The following is a 27,509-nucleotide window of genomic DNA, read 5'->3' on the forward strand; positions in this document are numbered from 1 at the left end:
AATTCCCCAAAAAAAGACATAGACTAACAGACTGGCTACACAAACAGGACCCAACATTCTGATGCTTACAGGAAACCCATCTCAGGGAAAAAGACAGACACTACCTCAGAGTGAAAGGCTGGAAAACAATTTTCCAAGCAAATGGACTGAAGAAACAAGCTGGAGTAGCCATTTTAATATCGGATAAAATCGACTTCCAACCCAAAGTTATCAAAAAAGACAAGGAGGGACACTTCATACTCATCAAAGGTAAAATCCTCCAAGAGGAACTCTCAATTCTGAATATCTACGCACCAAATGCAAGGGCAGCCACATTCATTAGAGACACTTTAGTAAAGCTCAAAGCATACATTGCACCTCACACAATAATAGTGGGAGACTTCAACACACCACTTTCTTCAAAGGACAGATCGTGGAAACAGAAACTAAACAGGGACACAGTGAAACTAACAGAAGTTATGAAACAAATGGACCTGACAGATATCTACAGAACATTTTATCCTAAAACAAAAGGATATACCTTCTTCTCAGCACCTCACGGGACCTTCTCCAAAATTGACCATATAATTGGTCACAAAACAGGCCTCAATAGATACAAAAATATTGAAATTGTCCCATGTATCCTATCAGACCACCATGGCCTAAGACTGATCTTCAATAACAACATAAATAATGGAAAGCCAACATTCACGTGGAAACTGAATAACACTCTTCTCAATGATACCTTGCTCAAGGAAGGAATAAAGAAAGAAATTAAAGACTTTCTAGAGTTTAATGAAAATGAAGCCACAACGTACCCAAACCTATGGGACACAATGAAAGCATTTCTAAGAGGGAAACTCATAGCGCTGAGTGCCTCCAAGAAGAAACGGGAGACAGCACATACTAGCAGCTTGACAACACATCTAAAAGCCCTAGAAAAAAAGGAAGCAAATTCACCCAAGAGGAGTAGACGGCAGGAAATAATCAAACTCAGGGGTGAAATCAACCAAGTGGAAACAAGAAGAACTATTCAAAGAATTAACCAAACGAGGAGTTGGTTCTTTGAGAAAATCAACAAGATAGATAAACCCTTAGCTAGACTCACTAAAGGGCACAGGGACAAAATCCTAATTAACAAAATCAGAAATGAAAAGGGAGACATAACAACAGATCCTGAAGAAATCCAAAACACCATCAGATCCTTCTACAAAAGGCTATACTCAACAAAACTGGAAAACCTGGACGAAATGGACAAATTTCTGGACAGATACCAGGTACCAAAGTTGAATCAGGATCAAGTTGACCATCTAAACAGTCCCATATCGCCTAAAGAAATAGAAGCAGTTATTAATAGTCTCCCAACCAAAAAAAGCCCAGGACCAGATGGGTTTAGTGCAGAGTTCTATCAGACCTTCAAAGAAGATCTAATTCCAATTCTGCACAAACTATTTCACAAAATAGAAGTAGAAGGTACTCTACCCAACTCATTTTATGAAGCCACTATTACTCTGATACCTAAACCACAGAAAGATCCAACAAAGATAGAGAACTTCAGACCAATTTCTCTTATGAATATCGATGCAAAAATCCTCAATAAAATTCTCGCTAACCGAATCCAAGAACACATTAAAGCAATCATCCATCCTGACCAAGTAGGTTTTATTCCAGGGATGCAGGGATGGTTTAATATACGAAAATCCATCAATGTAATCCATTGTATAAACAAACTCAAAGACAAAAACCACATGATCATCTCGTTAGATGCAGAAAAAGCATTTGAAAAGATCCAACACCCATTCATGATAAAAGTTTTGGAAAGATCAGGAATTCAAGGCCCATACCTAAACATGATAAAAGCAATCTACAGCAAACCAGTAGCCAACATCAAAGTAAATGGAGAGAAGCTGGAAGCAATCCCACTAAAATCAGGGACTAGACAAGGCTGCCCACTTTCTCCCTACCTTTTCAACATAGTACTTGAAGTATTAGCCAGAGCAATTCGACAACAAAAGGAGATCAAGGGGATACAAATTGGAAAAGAGGAAGTCAAAATATCACTTTTTGCAGATGATATGATAGTATATATAAGTGACCCTAAAAATTCTACCAGAGAACTCCTAAACCTGATAAACAGCTTCGATGAAGTAGCTGGATATAAAATAAACTCAAACAAGTCAATGGCCTTTCTCTATACAAAGAATAAACAGGCTGAGAAAGAAATTAGGGAAACAACACCCTTCTCAATAGTCACAAATAATATAAAATATCTTGGCGTGACTCTAACTAAGGAGGTGAAAGATCTGTATGATAAAAACTTCAAATCTCTGAAGAAAGAAATTAAAGAAGATCTCAGAAGATGGAAAGATCTCCCATGCTCATGGATTGGCAGGATCAACATTGTAAAAATGGCTATCTTGCCAAAAGCAATCTACAGATTCAATGCAATCCCCATCAAAATTCCAACTCAATTCTTCAACGAATTGGAAGGAGCAATTTGCAAATTTGTCTGGAATAACAAAAAACCTAGGATAGCAAAAAGTCTTCTCAAGGATAAAAGAACTTCTGGCGGAATCACCATGCCAGACCTAAAGCTTTACTACAGAGCAATTGTGATAAAAACTGCATGGTACTGGTATAGAGACAGACAAGTAGACCAATGGAATAGAATTGAAGACCCAGAAATGAACCCACACACCTATGGTCACTTGATCTTCGACAAGGGAGCTAAAACCATCCAGTGGAAGAAAGACAGCATTTTCAACAATTGGTGCTGGCACAACTGGTTGTTACCGTGCAGAAGAATGTGAATCGATCCATACTTATCTCCTTGTACTAAGGTCAAATCTAAGTGGATCAAGGAACTTCACATAAAACCAGAGACACTGAAACTTATAGAGGAGAAAGTGGGGAAAAGCCTTGAAGATATGGGCACAGGGGAAAAATTCCTGACCAGAACAGCAATGGCTTGTACTGTAAGATCGAGAATTGACAAATGGGACCTAATGAAACTCCAAAGTTTCTGCAAGGCAAAAGACACCGTCAATAAGACAAAAAGACCACCAACAGATTGGGAAAGGATCTTTACCTATCCTAAATCAGATAGGGGACTAATATCCAACATATATAAAGAACTCAAGAAGGTGGACTTCAGAAAATCAAATAACCCCATTAAAAAATGGGGCTCAGAACTGAACAAAGAATTCTCACCTGAGGAATACCGAATGGCAGAGAAGCACTTGAAAAAATGTTCAACATCCTTAATCATCAGGGAAATGCAAATCAAAACAACCCTGAGATTCCACCTCACACCAGTCAGAATGGCTAAGATCAAAAATTCAGGTGACAGCAGATGCTGGCGAGGATGTGGAGAAAGAGGAACACTCCTCCATTGTTGGTGGGAGTGCAGGCTTGTACAACCACTCTGGAAATCAGTCTGGCGGTTCCTCAGAAAACTGGACATAGTACTACCGGAGGATCCAGCAATACCTCTCCTGGGCATATATCCAGAAGATGCCCCAACAGGTAAGAAGGACACATGCTCCACTATGTTCATAGCAGCCTTATTTATAATAGCCAGAAGCTGGAAAGAACCTAGATGCCCCTCAACAGAGGAATGGATACAGAAAATGTGGTACATCTACACAATGGAGTACTACTCAGCTATTAAAAAGAATGAATTTATGAAATTCCTAGCCAAATGGATGGACCTGGAGGGCATCATCCTGAGTGAGGTAACACATTCACAAAGAAACTCACACAATATGTATTCACTGATAAGTGGATATTAGCCCCAAACCTAGGATACCCAAGATATAAGATATAATTTGCTAAACACATGAAACTCAAGGAGAATGAAGACTGAAGTGTGGACACTATGCCCCTCCTTAGATTTGGGAACAAAACACCCATGGAAGGAGTTACAGAGACGGAGTTTAGAGCTGAGATGAAAGGATGGACCATGTAGAGACTGCCATAGCCAGGGATCCACCCCATAATCAGCATCCAAACGCTGACACCATTGCATACACTAGCAAGATTTTATTGAAAGGACGCAGATGTAGCTGTCTCTTGTGAGACTATGCCGGGGCCCAGCAAACACAGAAGTGGATGCTCACAGTCAGCTAATGGATGGATCATAGGGCTCCCAATGGAGGAGCTAGAGAAAGTAGCCAAGGAGCTAAAGGGATCTGCAACCCTATAGGTGGAACAACATTATGAGCTAACCAGTACCCCGGAGCTCTTGACTCTAGCTGCATATATATCAAAAGATGGCCTAGTCGGCCATCACTGGAAAGAGAGGCCCATTGGACTTGCAAACTTTATATGCCCCAGTACAGGGGAATACCAGGGCCAAAAAGGGGGAGTGGGTGGGCAGGGGAGTGGGGGTGGGTGGATATGGGGGACTTTTGGTATAGCATTGGAAATGTAAATGAGTTAAATACCTAATAAAAAATGGAAAAAAATGGAAAAAAAAAAAAAGAAATACTACTAAAGCAAAAACCACATGTTGTCTTCCACACGGTGACACTTGGTAACTTTGATATCCCATACTCAACAATAGATAAGTCTAAACAAGAGAAATGCTGCAGTTAAATAATACCATTAAAAAAATAGACCAGTATCTACCTGAACACTAAAAACTAAACCTTTATCTCTGAAGCTCATGAAAATTTCTCCACAAACTAGGACACAAGCAAGTCTCAATAGATACAAAGAAAATGAAGTAATATCATAAATCCTATCTGATCACAATACTGTTGAGCTTGGCATCAACAATACCAGAAATAGCAGAGAGATTACAGGTCATGGAACCCAAACAGCTCACTAGTGACTGAAAACTGGGTCAAGACAAATATCAAGGAAAAAAAAAACTTTTAAAAAGTGGGTATAAATGAAAATACAAGCTAAGTAAACCACAATGATTATTCTAAGACAAAACTTCACATCATTAAGTGTCTACATAAAAAGTTCAGCAGATTTGCACGTTATCAACTTAGAGGCACACCTGAAAGCTCTAGTTAGCATGAAGATATATTCTCCAAGAAGAACAGATGCCAAAAATAAACTTCAAACTGAAATAAATAAAACAGCAATGACAACAAAAAGCAACACAAAGAAATGATGAAATGATAATGAGTTCTTTTGAGAAAACAAAGAAGATTGATAAACTCTCAGCCAAATCAACTAAAATATAGAGAATAAAAATCCAAATTAATCAATTTAGAGTTGAAAAGGAGAACATAATAATAAACCACAAGGAAATCCAGATAATCATAAGAGCATACTTTAAAATTCCATATTCGATCAAACTAGAAAACCTAAATGAAGGGGATAAATTTACTAATATATATAACCTATCAAATATAAATAAAGACTGAGCAAGCCATTTAAACAGACCAACAAATCCCTAGCAAATTCAAAACAGAAATTAAAATTCCTCTTTCCCCCAAAGCCAGATGTATTCAGTGCAAAATTCTACCCCATCTTCAAAGAATTAGGGCTGATACCTTTTAAATTATTACATATAATACAAATGTTCACTTCCTAATTTTTTCCAAAGCTACTATTATCCAATTCTAAAACCATACAAAAGAAAATTGTAGACCAATTTCCCTTACTAACATACATGCAAAATTTTCTCAGTACAATACATGCAACTTGCAAACCAAATCCAAGAACACCTAAAATATCTACCACTGCCTTTATCTGAGAAATGTGAGGATGCTTCAACATACATAAATCAGGAAATGTTGTCTACCATATAAACAGACTAAAAGACAAAAACTACACGATCATTGAATTAGAGGCAGAAAATATCTTTGAACAAATCCTATGTCCCTTCATGATAAAAGTCCTGGAGACATAAGGGTTACAAAGGGTAACATAGTATCAACATAAACAAACTCAAAGCATTTTCACTAAAATCAAGAATATGATTAGGATGCCCTCTCACACCATAGCTAGTATATAGTACTCAAAAATTTAACTGGAACAGTCCGACAACTGAATGTTCAGTGTTGAAGAAGAGATCTCAACAATTTGGAGACAGTAGTGTTGAAAGGCAAACATTTTTGTTATGTCCAGGCCAATTTGTTCTCCTGCTTTGTGAGAGTAGGAGAAAAGTAATGACTAAGTTGCAGAAAGAGCATTCTTACATAGATCCTTCATGGCCTTTTCAAACAAGCAAAGCTTAACAAAAGCAGAACTTTTGCAATGAGCAGCAGCAAAAACATGTTGTTACAAGTCTTTAACATCTGAGACTATGCCAGGGCCTAGCAAACACAGAAGCGGATGCTCACAGTCAGCTATTGGATGGATCACAGGGCCCCCAATGGAGGAGCTGGAGGAAGGGGAGCTGGGGGGATCTGCAACCCTATAGGTGGAACAACAATATGAACTAACCAGTACCCAGGAGCTCTTGTCTCTAGCTGCACATGTATCAAAAGATGGCCTAGTCAGCCATCAATGGAAAGAGAGGCCCATTGGTCATGCAAACTTTATATGCCTCGGTACAGAGGAACACCAGGGCCAAAAAGTGGGCGTGGGTGGGTAGGGGAGTTGGGGGAAGGGTATGGGGGACTTTTGGGATAGCATTGGAAATGTAAATGAGGAAAATACCTAATAAAAATATTAAAAAAGAAAAAAAAAACAAGTCCTTAACATCATTGTGATCAGACATTTTAGAAAGCTTTATTTTTAAAATGAAATCAATCTGGTTTTCAGAAGGTCTCGTGGTCTGTCGTCTTGAAAAACAGTCTACCTAGTAGACACATAAATCTTGTTTTGCCTAAGAAATACAAGTACAAATATCAAGACTTTGGAAATGAGTCTGGAAACTGGACAATAGGAAGAATGGAATCCCTGATATTATATAATCCATATTAAAATCAACAGTAAAGGCAAAAATGGAGGAGGCAGCTTCTAACCCCATAGGAGTTCAAGTAGGAAAGAAAGAAGTCAAAGCATCATTATTTGCAGTTGATAAACACTTCAGCAAAGTAGCAAGTTACAAAATTAACTCACAGAAATCAATAGTGCTCCTATACACCAGTGGTAAACATATTGAGAAAGAAATCAGGGAAAGAATACATAGCAGTATAACCTAAAAAAGTAAGTAATTAAGTAAACAGTAACTAACTAACTAAATATTTCAAAGTAACTCTACCAAGCAAATTAAAAACTTGTATAATACAAACTTTAAAGCATTGATGAAGGAATAGGAAGATGGAAAGATATCCCATGCTCATGGATTGGTAGGATTAATATGGTGAAACTGGCCATTATACACAAGCAAACTATAGTTTCAATACAATTAGCATTAAAATTTTAACAGAATTTATTACAGAAATTGAAAATACAATTTTGACCTTTATAAGGAAACACAACAGAAAGATCACAATTGCTGGGACAATCCTAAATAAGGGAAGAGCTTCTGGAGGTATCACCTTCACTGATCCCAAGTTCTACCAGAAACCTATAATAATAAAAACAGCATGGTATTAGCATAAAAACAGACATGTTGATCAATAGAATCTGACTTAAGGCCCATACATAATTCCACATGCCTTATGACCATTGACATCTTTTTTTTTTACATAGATGCCAGAATAAGTAAACACACACACACACACACACACACACACACACACACACACACTTGAGCAAAGGCAGCATTTTTCATGAAATGGTTCTGGTCATACTGGATAGACAACGTAAACAGATGCAAAGAGATTCATACTTACCATCTTGTACAAAATTCAACTCCAAAATAGATCAAGGACCTCAACATAAGTCAACATACCTTTAATCTGATAGAAACAGAAGTTATATTCAGGGTTAATGGAAAACACTTTCTGAACAAGAGACTGATAGCACAGGCACTAAGTCCAACAATTATTGAGACTTTCATGAAGTGAAAAGCTTCATTATGACAAATGACACCATCATTTGAACAGAGCTTCAGTCTACAGAGTAGAAAACAATTATAGACAGTTATACACATGATTAAAGGTTATTTACAGTATTAAAAGAACTAAAAGCATCTAATATTAACATAAAGAATACAAATCACCCAATTAAGAATGGGCATAGAACTAAGCAAAGAGTTCTCAAAAGGTGGAACACAAATGGCTTAGAAACACTTAATTGCTTAACATCCTTAGCCATCAGGCAAATGCAAATTAAAACTAATTTAATATTTCATCTTATTCCAGTCAGAATACACAATATACAACACTTGAGCATAAGCCCAATGGTCTCTACACCCTACTACAGAGATTCCTGCTCATCTGTTTGTTGCTGCTCTATTAATAAAAGTCAAACAAGGAATAGCCTTGATGTCCATTGAATGATGAATAGATAATGAATGTGTGATATCTTTATACAGTGGCATATTGAGTAGCTTTCAAGAAACATGAAATATAAAGGTAAACAAATGGAAGTATAGAAAAGGATATTATATAAGGTAACTCAGACCCAAACAGACAAATATTGTATTGTTTCTATTATATGTGGGGTTAGCTTTTACACATTCATAATGCCTGCTATAATCTGAATAAACACAGAGGTTGTGTACCTATTGCAGTGCTATGAGGGAGAAGCAGCTTTCCCAATGATGGGGAAATAAAGGACATGGAGTTATGGAGTGACAGCAGGGAAATGTAAATGGGAAGATGAAATGGAAAGGAAATTAAAAGAGAAAAACTAAGAAGGAAATATGGGAAGAGCCAAGTGAGGGCCATTTTAAAAAGCCATATTGAAACCTACTATTAGAAGCTTCATATATATAAACACTTACACATGTATATATATATAAACACTTACACATGCACACACACATATAACACACACACACACATATATATGAATTAAAGGAAATTTAATTACAGAAGACAATCCCCCCAAACTAGACATTATCATGCTGCTCAAATAAAACCTGCAGTTTCAGGGACACGTTACATTTTGTTGAGTAGTTGTCCAAGGGGCCTCACAGAAACACTGAAATATCACAGACTATTATAAAGACTATTGATGCCAGACAGAACCTGATAGTAAGCCCCTATTGCTGAAGAAAATGTTTCACCAAGCATAGAGAAGTTGAGCTGGTGACTAACTAGACGTTTCTCCCCTACTGAATAGTGTTCACAGTAATGGGAAACAACCCCTGCCCCCAACACACACATACATATGATGGCTCCCAATCACTTGTAATTAGAGTTCCAGGGGATCTAATGCCTTCTTTGGATGTCTGTGGGCACCATCTACACATGTAATGAACCCAGGCACATGCAGGCAATACACTCATATACAATAACATTGGGAATGACAACTCACACTGAAGGCCTTTTGAAAAGCAACAGGGAGACCTACTACTGAAGAAGCTTCTTATCAAATGAACCTTGAAAAATATATCTATAATATACAAATATACCTAAAAAGTACGTAAAATTTAAGAGAGAATATCACACGAAAAATGTGGGAAAGAAGAACTTGGAGTTTCATGCACTGTTTATTTGAGATAGTTACTCACTTTGCTGCTAAATACTGCCCTAAGTAAAACTTTTAAAAATCATGTATTTCAAACAGTCCGGTTAGACAGGGATCGTGAGCATTCAGTGGTTGGGCTGGAAGCTATGAGAGGAATAAACTCCATGTTTTTGTGTTTATGCTGCTGCCTCTTGTTCATCACAAAATTTCCGTGGTAGTTTTCTCTTACTGTTCCCCATGGCTTCTTTTGTGGCAATGTCGGAGAACCGCAAGTAAAAATTCAGTTCCTTGGTCATAGTAACTTTTTTTCAAGTGTTCAAAGCTATATACCATTATTTTATTGCACAGTGCAAACAGAGCATTTGTATTCTTGCAGTGTGGAAAGCTGAATGCCACTGATCTAGATATACCCTGTACCCAAGCATTTTTTGTAGCCCCACTTTCACCTGTAAACTTGGTACTTTACAAAGTTGTTGCAATACATGAATAGATTAGGTACCCAACATGCTTGCTATTCAATAGCCTTGTTTCTTTCCTTCTTAATCCTTTCCTTATTCACAGATGCTTATAGTGAACCAATCTAATTGCATGAGAAAGACATGGAAATATATGTATGTCTTATAGGGCCCCTAATTCAAGATGATTTATACAGAAATAAATAGGTAGAAGCTAAGTGAAAACAGATGTCATGCACATATATTGGCCACTATCTTAGAGCTAGTTTAAGACTCATCAAAGCAGACTTAGGTATGGACATTATACATTCAAAGGAGGAAGTTATTTTTCATCACAGAAAAAAAAATCTATAATCAGTGCCACAGTTCAGTAAAATATAACTATTCAGAGATGTATTGCATATTTTTAACAAGCATGTGTTATCTTCTCCATAAGTACAGGAATATGAAGACACACATTCAGCACTTAATGGCTAGATGACATCGATGACAGAAGACAACATGACTCAACTTTTTCACTTTTCAAGCATCTTCTCAAATACTAAGGGGAACTTATTGATCAGAGCACCAACACATCTGTTTTCTATCTGAAGGATTAAATTTAATCATTGGCACCAAATGTAGATCGCTGTGTTTTGAAGCAGCCAGCTCATTCCAATTCAATTGGAATAAATGTCTACCAAGCAACCAAAAACTGAAAGCCTTTGTTTACCAGTTGTTTCTTCAAATAAAAATATTTGATTTAAAAAACCACCATAGAATTTAGCTCTCAAACCTAACTGTGAAAATTTTCCTTCAGTTAGCCATTAAATGTTGCATGTATAGAAAAGAACACTTTATATGCACTTCTCACTTCATACCAAAAACATTAGTGAGGTACATAGTTAATGATTAAGGCTTAGTAACATGAAAGGAAGAACTCATGAGGTCTCTCTTCTGGGCAAGGAGCCATTAAAAGCTAACTGCAACTAGGGGAAGAAGAAACATTTCTTTTTCCCTTTGGGATATTCATGGGTAAGTTGCCCATGCCCCAATAAATAATACCATATATCCATGTTGGAATTAATTATAATTAAACTCAAAAGAGCATTGAAAAGTCATGAAAACAGGAGGACCATCTGTTATAAGGAATCCAGGTGAATAGGAAATGATAAGGGACAGTAATGGAGTAAATATAATTAAATTTACATATGTGTAATATTATCAAATAATATTATAATATATAATAATATAAAATAATATTATAATATAGAATAGTGAAATGTGAAATAATACTATAACAAAAATGTTAACATTTTAACTCTGAAATATTTAAGCTGTAAAAGAAAATTTTAATTTAAAAACAAAGAGTTTGAAAGAAGAGTTAATAAAATTACTGTTCTTTTAGATCATCACAAGATATCTTGTCAGATGTTTTCCTCCAGTGTAGCAAATAAGAATTCTGGTTAGTAATGCCACTGAATAATACTGCTTAAATTCATACTGAGATGCTGGGAGTTTTAGCTACAGTTACCTTTCTGACTGTGTAAATTACCCACAGAAACCAGTGTGCAAAGTAAATCAGAAAACAAATTGTAACATAATTTTTATCTACAGTTATTAAAACAAATAAAATTCAAGCTTTTAAATATAGTCTGAATTTATAGATTCTATAAAAATCCAATGTTGAAAGTTGGTAAGCTTATTGCAGCTATTTCTAGGCAAGAATTTGCTTACAGCATCAGAGATTCAAAGGCATTCAGAATCACACATTTACGTTCAGTTGACAGATTCCTCCTTGTCTTCCTGCATGAAATATTTAAACTAAGAATTTCTGAGCATTTAAGAGTATCTCCCCGGATAGGATATTTAAACTCAGAGGAAATTAATACACAGTATTCTCTGAAACAAAAGCAATGGTACTTATTCTTACAGAGTCTTTACATGGTACACAAAGTATGTTTGTGTTTTTTATGTGTTCAATATTCCTATGTCTGTTTAGATTATTTTAATGCAGTACATATTATCTTTCTCATGTGTTTCACAAATATCCACAGAATGGATTTATTCCTTGGTCTTCAATTTGAGTCTATTGATCAGAGTCTATTTCTATATCAATGCAATGCAGTTTTAATCACACCACCCCCTCGAGGTTGCATATTTCCATTCATTCTGATGGCCCTCAGGACTTCTCTTCTGTGTTGCTCCCATACCTGATTCTGTTCCCCCTTTCCCCTCACACTCCTCTCTCCCACACATACCCCCCTTTGCCTGCTGCTCCGTGATTGCTTTCTTCTCCCTCCCAAGTGGGACTATAGTATCCCACTTGGGCCCTTCTGCTTGTTAACCTTCTTGAGTTCAGTGGATTGTATCCTAGGTATTCTGTACATTTTTGCCTAATATTCACTTATTAGTGAGTACATAACATGCTTGTCCTTTTGGGTCTAAGTTACTTCACTCAGAATGATGTTTTCTAGTTCCATCCATTTACCTGCAAAATTCATGATGCCCTCATGCTTAATAGGTATGTAGTATTCCACTGTGTAAATGAACCATATTTTTTGTATCCATTCTTCTGTTGTGGAACATCTGGGTTGTTTCCAGCTTTTGACTATTACAAACAACGTGCTATGAACATCATTGCACATGTGTGCCTGTGGCATGGTGAGGCATCTTTTGGGTATATTCTCAAGAGTGGTATAGCTGGGTCTTCAGGTAGATCTATTTCCAATTTTCTGAGGACCCTCCAGACTGATTTCCAGAGTGGTTGTACCAGTTTGCAATTCCACCAGCAATAGAGGCGAGCTCCCCATTCTCCAAATCCTTGCCAACATGTGCTGTCACCTAAGGATTTGATCTTAACCATTCTGATTAGTGTAAGGTGAAATCTCAGGGTCATTTTGATTTGCATTTTCCTGATGACTAAGGACTTTGAACATTTATGTAAGTGCTTCTTTGTCATTCATGGTTCCTCTGTTGTGAATTCTCTGTTTAGCTCTTTACCCCATTTTTGATGGGGTTGTTTGTTTTTCTGGAGGTTAGTTTCTTGGGTTCTTTATATATTTTGGATATTAGCCCTGTGTTGGAAGTAAAGATCTTTTCCCAATCTGTAGTCTGATGCTTTGTCTTATTGACAGTGCCCTTTGTTTTATAGAAGCTTTTCAGTATCATGAGGTCCCATTTATCAGTTGTTGATCTTATGGCCTGAGCCATTGGTGTTCTGTCCTGGAAATTGTCTCCAGCATCAATTCCTTCACCAGTGTTTTCAACTTTCTATTATACAAGACAGTGTATCCATATTCATGTTGAGGTCTAACTCTTGGAATTAAGTTTTGTGCAGGGTGATAAACATGGCTTAATTTGCATTCTTTTACATAAATACATCTTCTACATGAATACAGTTAGACCATTGCCATTTGTTGAAGATGTGTCCTTTTTTTCATAGTATCATTTTGGCTTCTTTGTTAAAAATCAAACCTCCATGGGAATATGTATGGATTTATTCCTTGGTCTTCAATTTGATTCTATTGATCAAAGAGTCTATTTGTATATCAATATGGTGCAGTTTTAATCACCGTTTCTTTGTAGTACAGCTTGAGATCTAAGATGGTGATTCCTCCAGAAGTTCTTTTATTGTTGAGAATAGTTTTCACTATCTTGGGTTTTGTGTTTTCTTCCATATAGACTTGAGAATGCCCTTTTAAGGTCTATAAAGAATTGTGTTGGGATTTTGATGGGAATTGCACTGAATCTATAGATTGCTTTTGGTATGACAGCCATTTCCACTATATTAATTTTACCAATCTTTCACTTGCTTGGTTAGAGTTACACCAAGATATTTTATATAATTTGTGGCCATTGTTGTTTCCTTAGTTTCCTTTTCAGCCCATTTATCATCTGTATTAAGGAGAACTACTGATTTCATTGGATATTTTGTATCCAGCCACTTTGCTAAGTGTGCTTATCAGCTGTAGGTGTTTTCTTGTAGAGTATCAGGGGTCTCTCATGTATACTATCATATCATCCACAAATAGTGATACTTTGACTTTTTCCATTCCAATTTGTATCTCTTTTATCTTATTGAGGTAGCTAGAACTTCAAATACTATATTGAATTGGTAGAGTGTAGCCTTATCTTATGCCTGATTTTAGTGGTATTGCTTTAATTTCTCTCCATTTAATTTGATGTTGGCTATTGGATTGCTGTATCACTTTTATTATGTTTAGGTATGCACCTTGCATTCCCAATCTCTACATGACTTTTAACATGAAGCAGTGTTGGATTTTGTCAAAGGCTTTTCACCATCTAATGAGATGAGCTTGTGATTTTTTCCCTTTCACTTTGTTTATATGTATTTTCATATATTGAATTACACCTGCATCCCTGGGATGAAGTCTACTTTATCATGTTGAATGATAATTTTGATGCCTTCATGGAAAAAGTTTGCTAGAATTTTATTGAACATTTTTACATAAGAAAAATATTTCTGAAATTTTCTTCTTTGTTGAGTCTTTGTGTTGTTTACTTATATGAATGACTGGTCTCATAGAATGAATTTGGCAGTGTTCCTTCTGTTTCTATATTGTGGAATAGTTTGAGAAGTTTTGGTATTAGCTCTTCTTTGAAAATCTGGTAGTGTTCTGCACTAAAACCATCTGGCCCAGGGCTTTTTATTTGGGGGGGGGGGGGTTGGATACTTTAAATGATTGCTTCTATTTCTTTAAGTATTATAGGACTTGTTAGATAGATTTCTGATCTTGATTTAACTTGGGTAGGTGTTATTTGTCTAGTAAATCATCCATTTCATTTAGATTTTCCAATATTGTGGAGTACAAGTTTTTGAGGCAAGATCTTGTGATTTATTGAATTTCCTCAGTTTCTGTTGCTGTGTCTCCCTTCCAGTTCTGATTTTGTTAATTTAGATAATTTCTCTGTGAATTTTAGTTAATTAGGCTAAGAGTTTGTCAACCTTGTTGATTTTCTCAAAGAACCAGCTCTTGGTCTCTGTTTCCAATTGATTGATTTCAGCCATTAGTTTGACTATTTCCTCCTGTCTACTCTTCTTGAGTGTGTTTGCTTCTTTTAGTTCTGGAGCTTTCACTTGTGCCCTGAAGTTGGTAGCATGAAATTTCTCCAATTTCTCTATGAAGACAGTTCTATGAACTTTCCTCTTAGCACTGCTTTACTTGTGTCCCACAGTTTTGGTATGTTGTGCCTTAATTTTCATTGAATTCTAGAAAGTCTAATTTCTCTCTTTATTTCTTCCCTTACCAAGTGATCATTGAGTAGAGTTGTTGAGTTTCCATGACTATGTGGGCTTTCTGTTGTTTCTGCTGGTGTTGAAGACCAGTCTTAATACACGGTGATCTGATAAGGCACAAGAGGTTATTTAAATCTTCTTGTGTCTGTTGAGGCTTGCTTTGTGTCCAATAATATGCTCAAATTTGGAGAAGGTTCCATGAGCTGCTAAAGATAAGATGTGTTCTTTTCATTTTGGGTGAAAGATTTTACAGATATCTATTAGATTTATTTGGTCCATAACACATATTGTTTTCTTACTTTTCTGTTTAGTTTCTGTTTTGATGACCTTGAGAGTCAATGGTGAGAGTGAGGCATTAAAATCTCTCACTACCATTGTGTGTGGGTTCAGTGTGTGATTTGTGCTTTAGTATTACTTCTTTTATGAATGTGGGTGTCCTTGCATTTGGGGCATAGATATTCAGAATTGAAATATCCTCTTTGTAGATTTTTTTCCTTTGAAGAGCATGAAGTTTCCTTCCACGTCTCTTTTGATTAATTTTAATTGAAAGTCCACTTTTATTAGATATTAAAATGCCTACTCCAGCTTGTTTCTTGAGTCTATTTGCTTGGAAAATCTTTTTCCAGTAATTTATTCTGCCATAGTGTCTGTCTTTGTTGCTGATGTATGCTTCTTAAATGCAGAAGAATGATAGATACTGTTTATGTAACCAGTCTGTTAGTCTGTGTCTTTTTATTGATGAACTGAGTATGTTAATGTTGAGATATATTAATGACCAATGATAGTTCCTGTTTGTTTGTTGTTTGATGTGTTACTGTGTGTGTGTGTGTGTGTGTGTGTGTGTGTGTGTATGTGTGTGTGTCTTCTTTCGGTTTTGCTGTGAGTTGCTTAATTTCTTTTGTTTTTTGGGGTTGTAGTTCTCCTTGTGTTGGAGTTATCCTTCTAGTGTCCTCTGTAGGGCTGGATTTGTAGAAAGACATTATTTAAATTTGGTTTTGTTGTGGAATATCTTGCTTGTTTATCTATGATGTTTGAACGTTTTGTTGACTATAGTAGTCTGGGCTAATATCAGTGGTATCTTAGAGTCTTCAAGACATCTGCCCATAATCTTCAGGTGTGATTCTGATAAGTCTGCCTTTGTATGTTACTTGACTGTTTTCCCTTGCAGCTTTTCTGTTTTGTTTTGGTTTTGTTTGTATGTTTTTGTTTTTTGGAGACAGAGTTTCTCTGTATAGCCCTGGCTGTCCTGGAACTCACTTTGTAGACCAGGCTAGCCTCCAACTCAGAAGTCTGCCTGCCTCTGCCTCCCGAGTGCTGTGATCAAAGGCGTGCGCCACCACTCCCAGCTTCCCTTGCAGCTTTTGATATTCTTTATTTCTTCCATCCATTTAATGTTTTTAGTTATTATGGGAGACTTTTATTTTCTGGTTCAATCTATTTGGTGTTCTGTATGTACGTTTATAGCCATCTCTCTGTCTCTCTCTCTCTCTCTCTCTCTCTCTCTTTTTAGGTTAGGAAGTTTTCTGTTGTGATCTTGTTGATATTTTCTGGGCCTTTGAACTTGGAATCCTCTATCTTTTATATTCCTGTTATTCTTAGGCTTGGTGTTTTCATAGTATCCCAAATTTCTGGATGTTTTGAATTAGAAATTATGGATTTTGCATTTTCCTTACAGACATATTATTTTCTTCTATTGTATTTTCTATACCTGAGATTCTCTTTTCCATCTCTTATTCTCCTGGTGATGATTGTATCTGTAGTTCATGTTCTTTTTTCCTAGGTTTTCCATCTCCAGGGTTGCCTCCATTTATGTTTTCTTTATTGATTCTATTTCCCTTTTTAGGTCTTGAACAGTTTTATTCATTTCATTCACCTGTTTGATTGCATTTTCTTGTATTTCTTTAAGGGATTAACTCATTTCCCGGTTAACATCCTTTATCATCTTCATGAGAATCAAGGTCACACCTTCAGGTGTGTTTGGATATCCAGGATTTGCTGTTGTAGGAGATCTCAGTTCTGATGATGCCATATTGCAGTGGCTTCTGCTGATTGTGTTCTTGCACTAATCTTTACCCATCTTGTTATCTCTGGTTTTGGCTAGACTGGCAGTCCCTGGGAGTAGCAGGCCTCTAGGACTGATTGTCCCTGGTGGCAGCAGGCTTTCCAAAAGTCAGGAAGAGCTGTGGACTAGGGCATGAAATGCAGACCTTTGATTACAGTTAGAGGTATGGACCAGAAAAAAATAAAATAAATTGGCACTTCGAAAAGACTGGGCAGACCTCACCATGCGGGGCTTGCTGTGACCTGTGCAGGCAGGGAATTGGGCTGTGAGTGTCTCACCTAGGAGGGAGCACTTCCCCCCAAGAGGTTGGGAAGTGGATCCATGTCTATATTTTATACATTATTTTAATCAGACCTAGAATTCCCTCAAAAATATTTTGGACTAAAGTTTTAAACTAAATCTAACATACATAATCATATCTATAAATAATTTCATATTCATTACTAAATTAACATTTCATGAATTTGGTATAATACCCCATCTACGTCTACTTTCTCTCATGTTTTATAAGTGCATACCTTTGGAGAAAAAATTAAGATTTTAGACTTAGATAGACTGTTTTCTTTTCCCCTCTTTTAGTGAATTTGACTCTGACTTTTGTGATCCTGGTATTATTTTCAGATTTGGCTAAAAATGTACCCTGTAATTATAAGATATTGATGAATCAAGAAAAGAAGTGCAACTTTGAGGCTAGAGAAGTGGTTCAGCAATCAGATCATTTGCTGCCATTTCAGAGGACCCAGGAGTCATTCCCAGTAGCCATGAAGCAGCTTCCAGCTACCAATCTGTAACTTCAGTCCTAGAAGATCTCAAGCTTTCTTCTTGCCTTCACAGGCAGAGACAACTATATGCTGCATGGACATCCATGAAAGCAAAACTCCCATAGACAGAGAGTTGTCTAAAAAGAGAGAATTTAACTTTAAATAACCTGAATTTTAGTTCCTACTGACTATTTATGTGAGACTTGGTGTGTTATTTAGATCTCATTTATTTCCATTCCCTTAGTTGCGTACATTATAAAAGCCAGTTCCTAACGAGAGTATAAGCATTTAAATATATACGCACATCCTTATGAATTTTTAAGTTCTATAAATAATGTCAGGAGTAAGCATGATATGGAATGCTGTTAACTTCACTGAAAATTTCTCTCCACTACTGACTGAAGAATTCAATGTGTCTCATTTGCTAAGAAGTTATCAGGAAGCCAGTTTCACAGGTTAGGAGTCATCTTTCAAGTTTGACTGGTGCCTTTGAAGAATATGATTCTAAGAAAATACCTGGCTGATACTTGATACTGAGTGGTGATGATATTTTCAACTAGTTGTTAAAGGCTGATATTCTATTCAATAACCAAATGATAAATTTCCATTACTCTTCTCACTCACTTTCAATTGTAACAAAGACACTAGGGGTATGTGTGCATATATGTACATACAAATCCTATTCTCCAACTTTTTTTCTTTCAATCATTTTCACAAACCTTTTGTTAGAGGCTTATTTTGTCTTCTAAGCTTAAGAGCCAATTTTAGTTGCTAGGATACTAATGATTAAGAAGTGAGAACAGCAAACATTTCTTTTTTTCTTCATGCTTATCTAATTATCACACTAGATACATTGATGCAAAGCTGGCATGAATTTATTTTAGCCAAGAAGAAACAAATGGAATGCAGAATGATCAGTTGTCTCAATTGAGTCTGTGCTAGAAGTAGAGATGTTGTAATATGAGAAACTTGTTCTGATTTTCTGCCCAACTTCCAGTAGGTTTCAATAAAATGATATGTAGAGATAGTTATATTGCTAGGACTATTTCAATCCTAATGTTTAGACATTCTTATACATATGTACATACATGTATCTTAGTAGAAACACTTTTATCTTTGAAGCAGTAAAAATGGATTATAGTTCTGAAATAAAGTTCCCTGTAAAAAATTTTAATCTTAAATCCATACCTTCACAAAAGATTTTTAACACACAACCATATGATGAAAAGCGTACTCCCACTTTTCCTGTCTACTGATGAACTGATTTTTTGTTTGTTTGATTTTTGGTGAGAAAGGTGGTAATTGACAATGACTCTGAAAAGTTATTTTTTGTATGTTGTACTGACAATAAATAAGAGAAGAGGACATTGACTATTTTCAGTGTTAATCTTTGTATTTGCAGAAAATATAAAATTTTAAATGTATAAATTAAAACAAATTTTTAAATTCTGCTTCTTCAGATACTATAATGCTCTGATATTTTGACTGGATTTATAAATTACTGAACTACCAAAGTGTGAACATTTTCTAAGTATTTTTGCAACATATTGGGGTCTAAATCTGAGTTATAATGTGAGGAAACTACACAAAATAAGATCTTGATAATTTGATCAAGCCACAATTAAGGAAACATTAGCTTTGGTAAGAATTATAGTAGTACCTCACATGACTCAGACATTAACAACATGGTACAGTACCATGGTGGCCTGACTTTTCAGGTACTTACTCTGAGTAGTCTTTGGGACAAATTTATACTACCATTGCTTAACACTAGTTTTCTTGTTTGTAAGTGACATTTGGTTAGGAGGCAGACATTAGTAGAGGAAATAAGAAGGAGAATGCACAAGAAATGTCTAGAGTTGATGATAAAGGGAGTGAAGAGAGGCAACATAATTTTTACACAAATCACCTCTAGATAGAAGTATGCAACATTTTAGGAAATATGTCTAAGGTTGTAGGAATTAAATATTAGTTTCCTCCTGAAATAATTAAGACAGAGTGGAGTGTAGAGTTGATGTTACAGTTCAAATATCATTTTCTTGATATGTAGCCCAATTGCCTTAAGACAGCAAAATTTGTGTATTATTCACAATATATTTGCAGAAATGCTAACTATATAACTATGATTTGGCTGTAGTAAAAGATTATACAGAGGGAAATGTTTCATGTAGTGAGTCTGACTAAGAAATTATTTTATATTTGTGATCTAGTTAGCACTGATAAGAAGTCAAAACTATAATAAAATATCTATTTGTGAGACATTGTTTCATATGAAACTTTTTTGCATATTTTATTTTATCTTTAATAATTAAAATCACTTTATTTTAACTACCACACTAATAAAAATTCCATGCATATACCTGTTCAGTTCCAAGCTCTACAAATCTCAGTTAACTTCTATATTATGAAGCAATTTTTTCTTAAGTAACATTCATTATAAGCACACATTATTTCTGCTAGGTCAGCAATTTTACACTTGATATATATTTTCAAATATTATCTATTCAGAAATATCTGCTGAATATGTTTTTAGATGATATTTAAGGTTTCATTACTTTATTGATTTTTTTTTAACTCTAGTGCTTGTCACTAGATATTTCATTTTCTTCCTCCTTATATGATTTCCTTTTAGTAGCCGTCTCACCTTACCCATGTGGAACTTTCTAGCTATATGGGGATAAGCATTCCATCGAATTATACACTTATATTTGTTTTCTCTAATCTACTTTTAAACCTACCCAAATGGTTCTTTTTGTTTGAAATTTCCATATGGTATATGGTAGTTTTGAGATATTAAGTTTTGATTATTGAATTGCAGAAAAAAACATTTTCAAAATTGCATTTTCTATGCAGTGGTTCTATGCTCCACAATCTTTTTCTTCTACTTTCTCTATAACCAATTTGTTCTTGATTATTTCATTTGACTCTGTTTTTAAAAATCTTAAGTGGATACTTTTGGGGTTTTTTTTTTTTTACAGTTTCACACACACACACACACACACACACACACACACACACACAGTGGTGGCATTCATACATCACTACTGTCATTTGTCCCCTTTTTTCCCCTATACTTCCCAACTAGCTTTCTCTATGGCTATGCCACTGAAGAACACAGCAGAGCCTTATATAAAGATCTTTCTTCATTCCCTTCTGTGATATTTTCTGAGCCCTTATTAAAAATATGACAATATGGAATATATGTGGTAATATGGAATACACACCACACACAGAGAGAGACACAGACACACACACAGACACACACAGACACACACACACACACACACACACACACACACACACACACAATAGTACTCATTTAGATAGGAGCACTCAACAATGAATAATTTCCTGAGACAGTCTCTGAGGATGTTGGTGGACTTGGGAACTTCCATTCAACCCAGGGCAAGAATTAATTCAGAAACCTTTCTTCTAGAAAGGATTATTTCTTGCATTTGTTGAACTCTCCGTGAGTCTTATTTAGTCTCCTGTGGTTCCTATGCAATGGGGATATTCAGACTCAACTCATGCTTCATTCTGCTAGGACCTAGCAGTAGGATCATTAGCAAACCACTCATTGGAACCACTGCACTGTTGGAGGAACAAATCTTTCTTTTTGTGATAATGAGAATAATTTTTAATACCTCTTGAAAAATGTATACTGCATGGGAAGATTCTACAGGGGCTCTAATTAAACAATAGTGGAAATGCCTTATCAATATTCTTATAATTTGGGAAACAGAAACCACATTAACTGTATTTATGTACTAATCCTTATTTTTTACCAGAATGTTTGTTAGACTCTCCATATCATCTGGGACACTCATGTGCTATGCCTTCCACTTTATATATAATTATTCTTTGTCTTTTAAAAATATTGGAAGTCCCTGGCCATAAACTTCTAAAACATGAAAATAAATTGCATTTCATATTTTAAATGTTATATTGCTTTCTTATGGTAGAAAATTGTCATACTTGAATAATTATTTGTTATTACATGAAAAATAAAATAATTTACAATTACTGATTGCCCAAAAAATATTGCTATTTAAAAATTTTAAATGTTAATATTTATATTCAACCAATATATTTTATTTTAGTATACATATTTGATAACATGCTTTCATTCATGAAGTATATTTTAAATTATTTAATAAATCTGAAAGATCAAATAATATTTATAAATGGAGTAAAGATAATCTGACAAAATTAATGTCCTGTATAATAACCATTCAAATATTTTTACAACCATTTTAAGATACCTAATTTATAGAAACACATAGTAAATTTCCATTCAGTACATATATCAGGAATTAGTACTAATTTTTACACAGCATTATGTTCTAGACTATATAGATAGCATTTTAATAATAGCTTCTAAGTTTATCAATGTGCAAGTTGTTCCTACCTATTATTTGGTTCTTTCCATCCATCCATTCTCATATATATTAAACTTTTAGCATTAATTCTATTATGGAAGGTACATTATGTGTGCTTTAAAGGATAATAGAAAAAATTCAGCCTGTAATTCATAATTATCAACCCAGTGATTTGGAAGCAGAATTTAACATGCTAGTAGCTTATGTAGAAACCATCAGGAGTATACAGAGAAATGGACAGTACTTCCTAGGGTTAGAATGGGCAAACTTCCTTAAAGAATATGAGCTGAGTTATGTATATGAGATGAAAGATATGTATCTGATGTATTCTTAAGACTATTGTAAGATGCAATAAATAGTTTATGATAGTTAGATGTTAGATAGTCCAGTAGATTTGGTGAACAGTTTTTTGGAGTGTTTAATTATTGGTAATAATGGCAAAACTAAATTAAAGTTAACCCAATTACTGAAACACTTAAACTCATAAAAAAGGTTTTCAATTAAGTTCATCTTTTTTGTGATAAGTAATCCTTACATTATTAGACATAACTACATCACATGCCTTCCTTCTATAATGACGAGATTAGATATTTATTTCAGTAAACACAAGTATGTCTTAATTAAAATGTCTTCTGAGAAAATAGAATGTCACATTTTAAAATAGAATTCCAAGTTGCTATGGTAACTAATAAACTGCCTCTATTGATTCAAAATAATATAAAAAGCATCATTAAAGATGATAAATCATCACCAACATACCCTGGCTATTAGTTACTCATCTTACATTTAATTATATTAATAATTACAAGATTGTATATTGTGAGACAAACTGCAGAAAGAGAAGAGAAAAGGAGACAAAATGGAAATATCTATACAAAGCTTGATGTTTAATCCTTGTTTTACAGCAGAGTTTCTATTTTATAATTACACAATCTGTTAAATTTAAGTCATCTAAACACAATATATAGTAGTTTTTCTTGTTTCTGTGAGACTGTGTAAGACACTGATACTTTAGTGTAGCTCAATGATAGAAACAGAATAAAATGTCTGAGAAGCTTTAGGAGAGAAATAGGCATTTGTGTCTGTGATATGGAGTCTCACCGGCAAGGACACACACAGGACACACTCAGATCCTTCTGCAGCATAGCTTTAATCCATCTCAAGAGAAAGATGATTAGCTTCTGGGGGAGGAGGCTTAGAACACAGGAAACTCGGTCCTTAAATAGACCACAAGAGGGGTTGGAGACATATTTTACCCTGACTGGCTGCTCACTATCAGCCCAGATGATGCCACGGGACAGGCAGGGCACAAGGAATGGAAAAATACCCCAGCACATGTGCAGATTACTTGTTTACCAGTTAGAACACCGGATATCAGTGCCATCTTGCAAGGGCGGCTCCTCACATCTCCCCCTTTTCTTTTATTTAAAAGGCAACAGGCCACCCAGTACTGAGAGTGGAGATAGAGGTCAAATCCCCAGTGTGCAAAAATAGGGGCATTACACAAAACCTTCTCCCAGGCTCGTCACCCGGAGAGGTCTTGGTCTACTCCCGTGTCGTTTTTCCTGGGGGAAGGACACTTGGACACTCAACCTTCATACAAGATGACATGTCTCCCTAGAATAGGCTCATTTTGTGCCGCAGAGCCTTTCTATTGCAGTGCTTAGCCGTGCAACTCTCCCGGGCTGCTGAAGCACACTCACTCTATCCTGTGCAATGAGACTAGCCTCGTGTGGTGCAAGAGCTGAGTGGCCAGCGACCTATTGCTTAAGTATAGATAACCATATATCAGGGGAGGCACCGTGTTCTAATGCTGCAAGTGCTTGGGCTATCACCATCTTGTCCCTTTTTGTTTGGGCTTTAAGTTTACAGACCATCCAGAGCAAAAGCAATGCTCCACCCCATAGGATCACGGCAAACAAGCCTACCTCCACCCACTCCTTAAAGTAGGAAAATGCAGAGGAAATCCAGGTGGAGAAGCCCTTCGTCAGCGAAGGGTTGAGACGCATAGAATTTACTTTGTAGAATAGTAACTCTCAACTCTCGAAGCGTTTGTTCAAATTCTATGATCCCATTCTGTAACATATAACGAGACAAAGTTTTTGACAAATTTGCTGCTCTTGTAGAATTTTTAAACTGAACAGAAGTAACACAAAGGCCAGGCATCTGTATTCACAGCCCAATTGAGCCAACTGCCAAAGAATATCCACTTGTTCTTGGACTAGGTCGATGAGTTGATTTATCAACATCAACCCTCCTTGTATCTATGAGTTGGCTCTGGCCTGTTTATCTAAGGCCGTTGTGACTGTCATAGAAAGCTCGTTAATAGTTTGTGTTGTTTGAACAGTAGTAGATAGAGCGAGTGTCGAGGCCATGATAGAGGCTGCAACCACCGCTGTGGCTACCAGTCCAACTATGATAGCAGAAATACCAAAACCTCTTTTTCCTCGAAACAAAGTCAAGCTATTAGGGGCATCTACAGGAACAGGAACAAATCTAGGCATGTGGGTAACCAAAGCAAAAGGATATTTCTTAGCATCCCAGCATAAGGCATAAAAACATTTTTCTTGTGAGCAATCTATCTCTATCTGATTTTGATTTAAGCTTGTGTTACTTACCACCCACAAAAACGGGGGCCATACACATACCGGGGTGGCGGTAAAATTTACCTCTTTCTGTTTCTTGTATCTAACATTGGAGGTGGTCCATTTAAAAGAATTTGGACTCTGCTTATCAGACCGACCGGTCTTCAAGGTACTTTTCCAATCAAAGGTCAATTCTCCTTTCTCACTAGAACCTCCTCCAATCATTGCCATGGGGGCGAGATCAGTACAGCTTCCATTAACCCCACAAAGCAACCACTGATCAAAAGGGTTAGTATTAGTTCTGAGGGGGTCTATAGTACTAAAATTATATCTAGCAAAAGTATCATTATACTCTCTACTAATATATGGGGAAAAGGAAAAATATTTCTCTACTGCCCAAGTATATTTTTGAGCTTGGCAAACTGTCCAAGGTAACATTACATCTTCCATGGACCCTTCCTTGTAAAAGGGTGCCATTCTAGGTTGTGAAGGCAGCTTATTTCCAGGTTTTCAGTTAGGCCACCATCCTCTAATAACTATGGTATCAGCCTTTATATCAGTTGTTACGCCCCAAGAGCTCTTTCTTAACCAGGCTGCTGATTGATAATGTAAGGATATACATTGGCTCTTATCTTGTAACGAGGAAATTAACATAAAGCACAGGCTTCCCTATAGGAAGAAGGTTCTATTTTCTAGTAAAGCCTGAATCTGTTCATCTAAGGGTAAATAAGGAAGTCCCAGTTCTTTATCTGTAGTGAAAAATCGTGGAAATATTTGTGCATTATGCATAACTGGCATAAGAAGAGGGAAAGTTGACATAATTCCCCATCTTAACTCTCCAGATATACTAGGAACCAGAATCTCCAACATGAGAAGTATGATCCATCGATGTCTTGGGGTCTTGTTCCTGTGACCCATTGTCCAAGAGCTGGATCCTTCAAGTGAGGGGCTCCGGAATCCAAAAGGGATTATCTTCCTCCTGTGGAAAAACACATATAGCTCCCCTGGATCTTATTAAAATAGGATCCGTGCCTTTCCACAGACCAGTTAAAACATCCTTCCATTTGACCATTTCATTGAGCAATTGAGGCCATTGTCTGTGCCTTTCAGCTGGTGATCTCCCAGCATTATCCAATTTTAAGAAATTAAGAGTAAATATTATAAGGGATAGAGCCATCTTTGGCGTCATAGCTTTTATCCCCCCTTTTTGTTTAATTAAATAGGACGTGAGAGTGCGATGGGCACGTTCTACAATGCCTTGCCCTTGAGGATTATAAGGAAGGCCAGTCAGATGAGTTACATTTATCTGATGGCAAAACTGTCATGAATGTTTTTGACTAACAAGAACAGAACATTTGTTTGTAGGGTGGCTTTTCAGCCCAGTCATATATACTATTTAGATTTACAAAATAAACAGCTAGGACTTACCTGTTTAGTCTTTCTTGCCAGTGGCTAACTTCAGCTTAGGAATTTTTCCCTTGAATAGGAGCCAGGTAATGATGTATGTACTCTAATATGTTGAATATAAAAGGGGTGCTCACGCAACAAAATACAATCTTGTATTTTCATCAAAATTTTAGATACTGAACTGTTAGTCAATTTTAATATAACATGAACAGTGACTAATTACATTTTCAATTGTTTCTCTTGAAGAGAGATTGTAACTAGAATGCTTGAAAAGTCATTATAGTCACTTGTGTATAATTTATTTATTTATTAATCAGAAATTAGAGAAAGTCTTTAAGTTGTCTCTGTAAATAACTGTCTTTTAAAACCCAAATAAATATGAGAATCTTGAGTTTGTATCTTTTCAAGAGATATCTGTAATCTTTATTAGTTAAAGCTTTATGTAAACCTCTATAACACAAAAGCAAATCCTGGGGGTCTTTTTCAGGCAACTTAGGACAATTTCTTAACTGTCCAAAAACAATTTTCTTAAAGAAACGGTATTTTTTCTTATAAGTTGCATAAGCAATTGTAAGCTCTGAGATGTAATATTGACTATTAATATACAACTTAAAGTTTAATTGTTCAACATTTTTAAACACCATCTTTAGCACACAATTTAATTACCTGTGCTGAAACAGGAGAAAACTCAAAAGAATAATCATGTGATTTAATTCACATATACTTTTCTCTCATATAAAGGCTATTTTTTAAACACAGTAAATGGGATGTATGCATGTATGAATTTATAATTTTTTTAACTTATCTTAGGATGATTATCAATTTTACTTTATATGATGGTATGTAATAAATCAAACATCAATATTCTGTAATAACTAATTGCTGTTTGGAACAAGGAATTCTTAATTCTTAATTAGCACCACAGCAGCCTTATAATAAGATGTTAAAACTTTGAGGTGAAAAAGGATGATTTTACATTAATGTTTATTTTTGTCAAAAAATAGCTGTGGACACATTTAATAAATATAACTAGAATATGTAACTAATATTTGATTACCACTAATTATAATTGATACTAATAGATTACAGAAGTTTCTTCTACTTTCTATTAAAGCCTTTTTGGTTCTCACCAGTTAATTGGAATCTCACTTGA

This window comes from Mus musculus, chromosome 10 (genome assembly GCF_000001635.26).
Source record: "Mus musculus strain C57BL/6J chromosome 10, GRCm38.p6 C57BL/6J".
Lineage (NCBI taxonomy): Eukaryota > Metazoa > Chordata > Mammalia > Rodentia > Muridae > Mus > Mus musculus.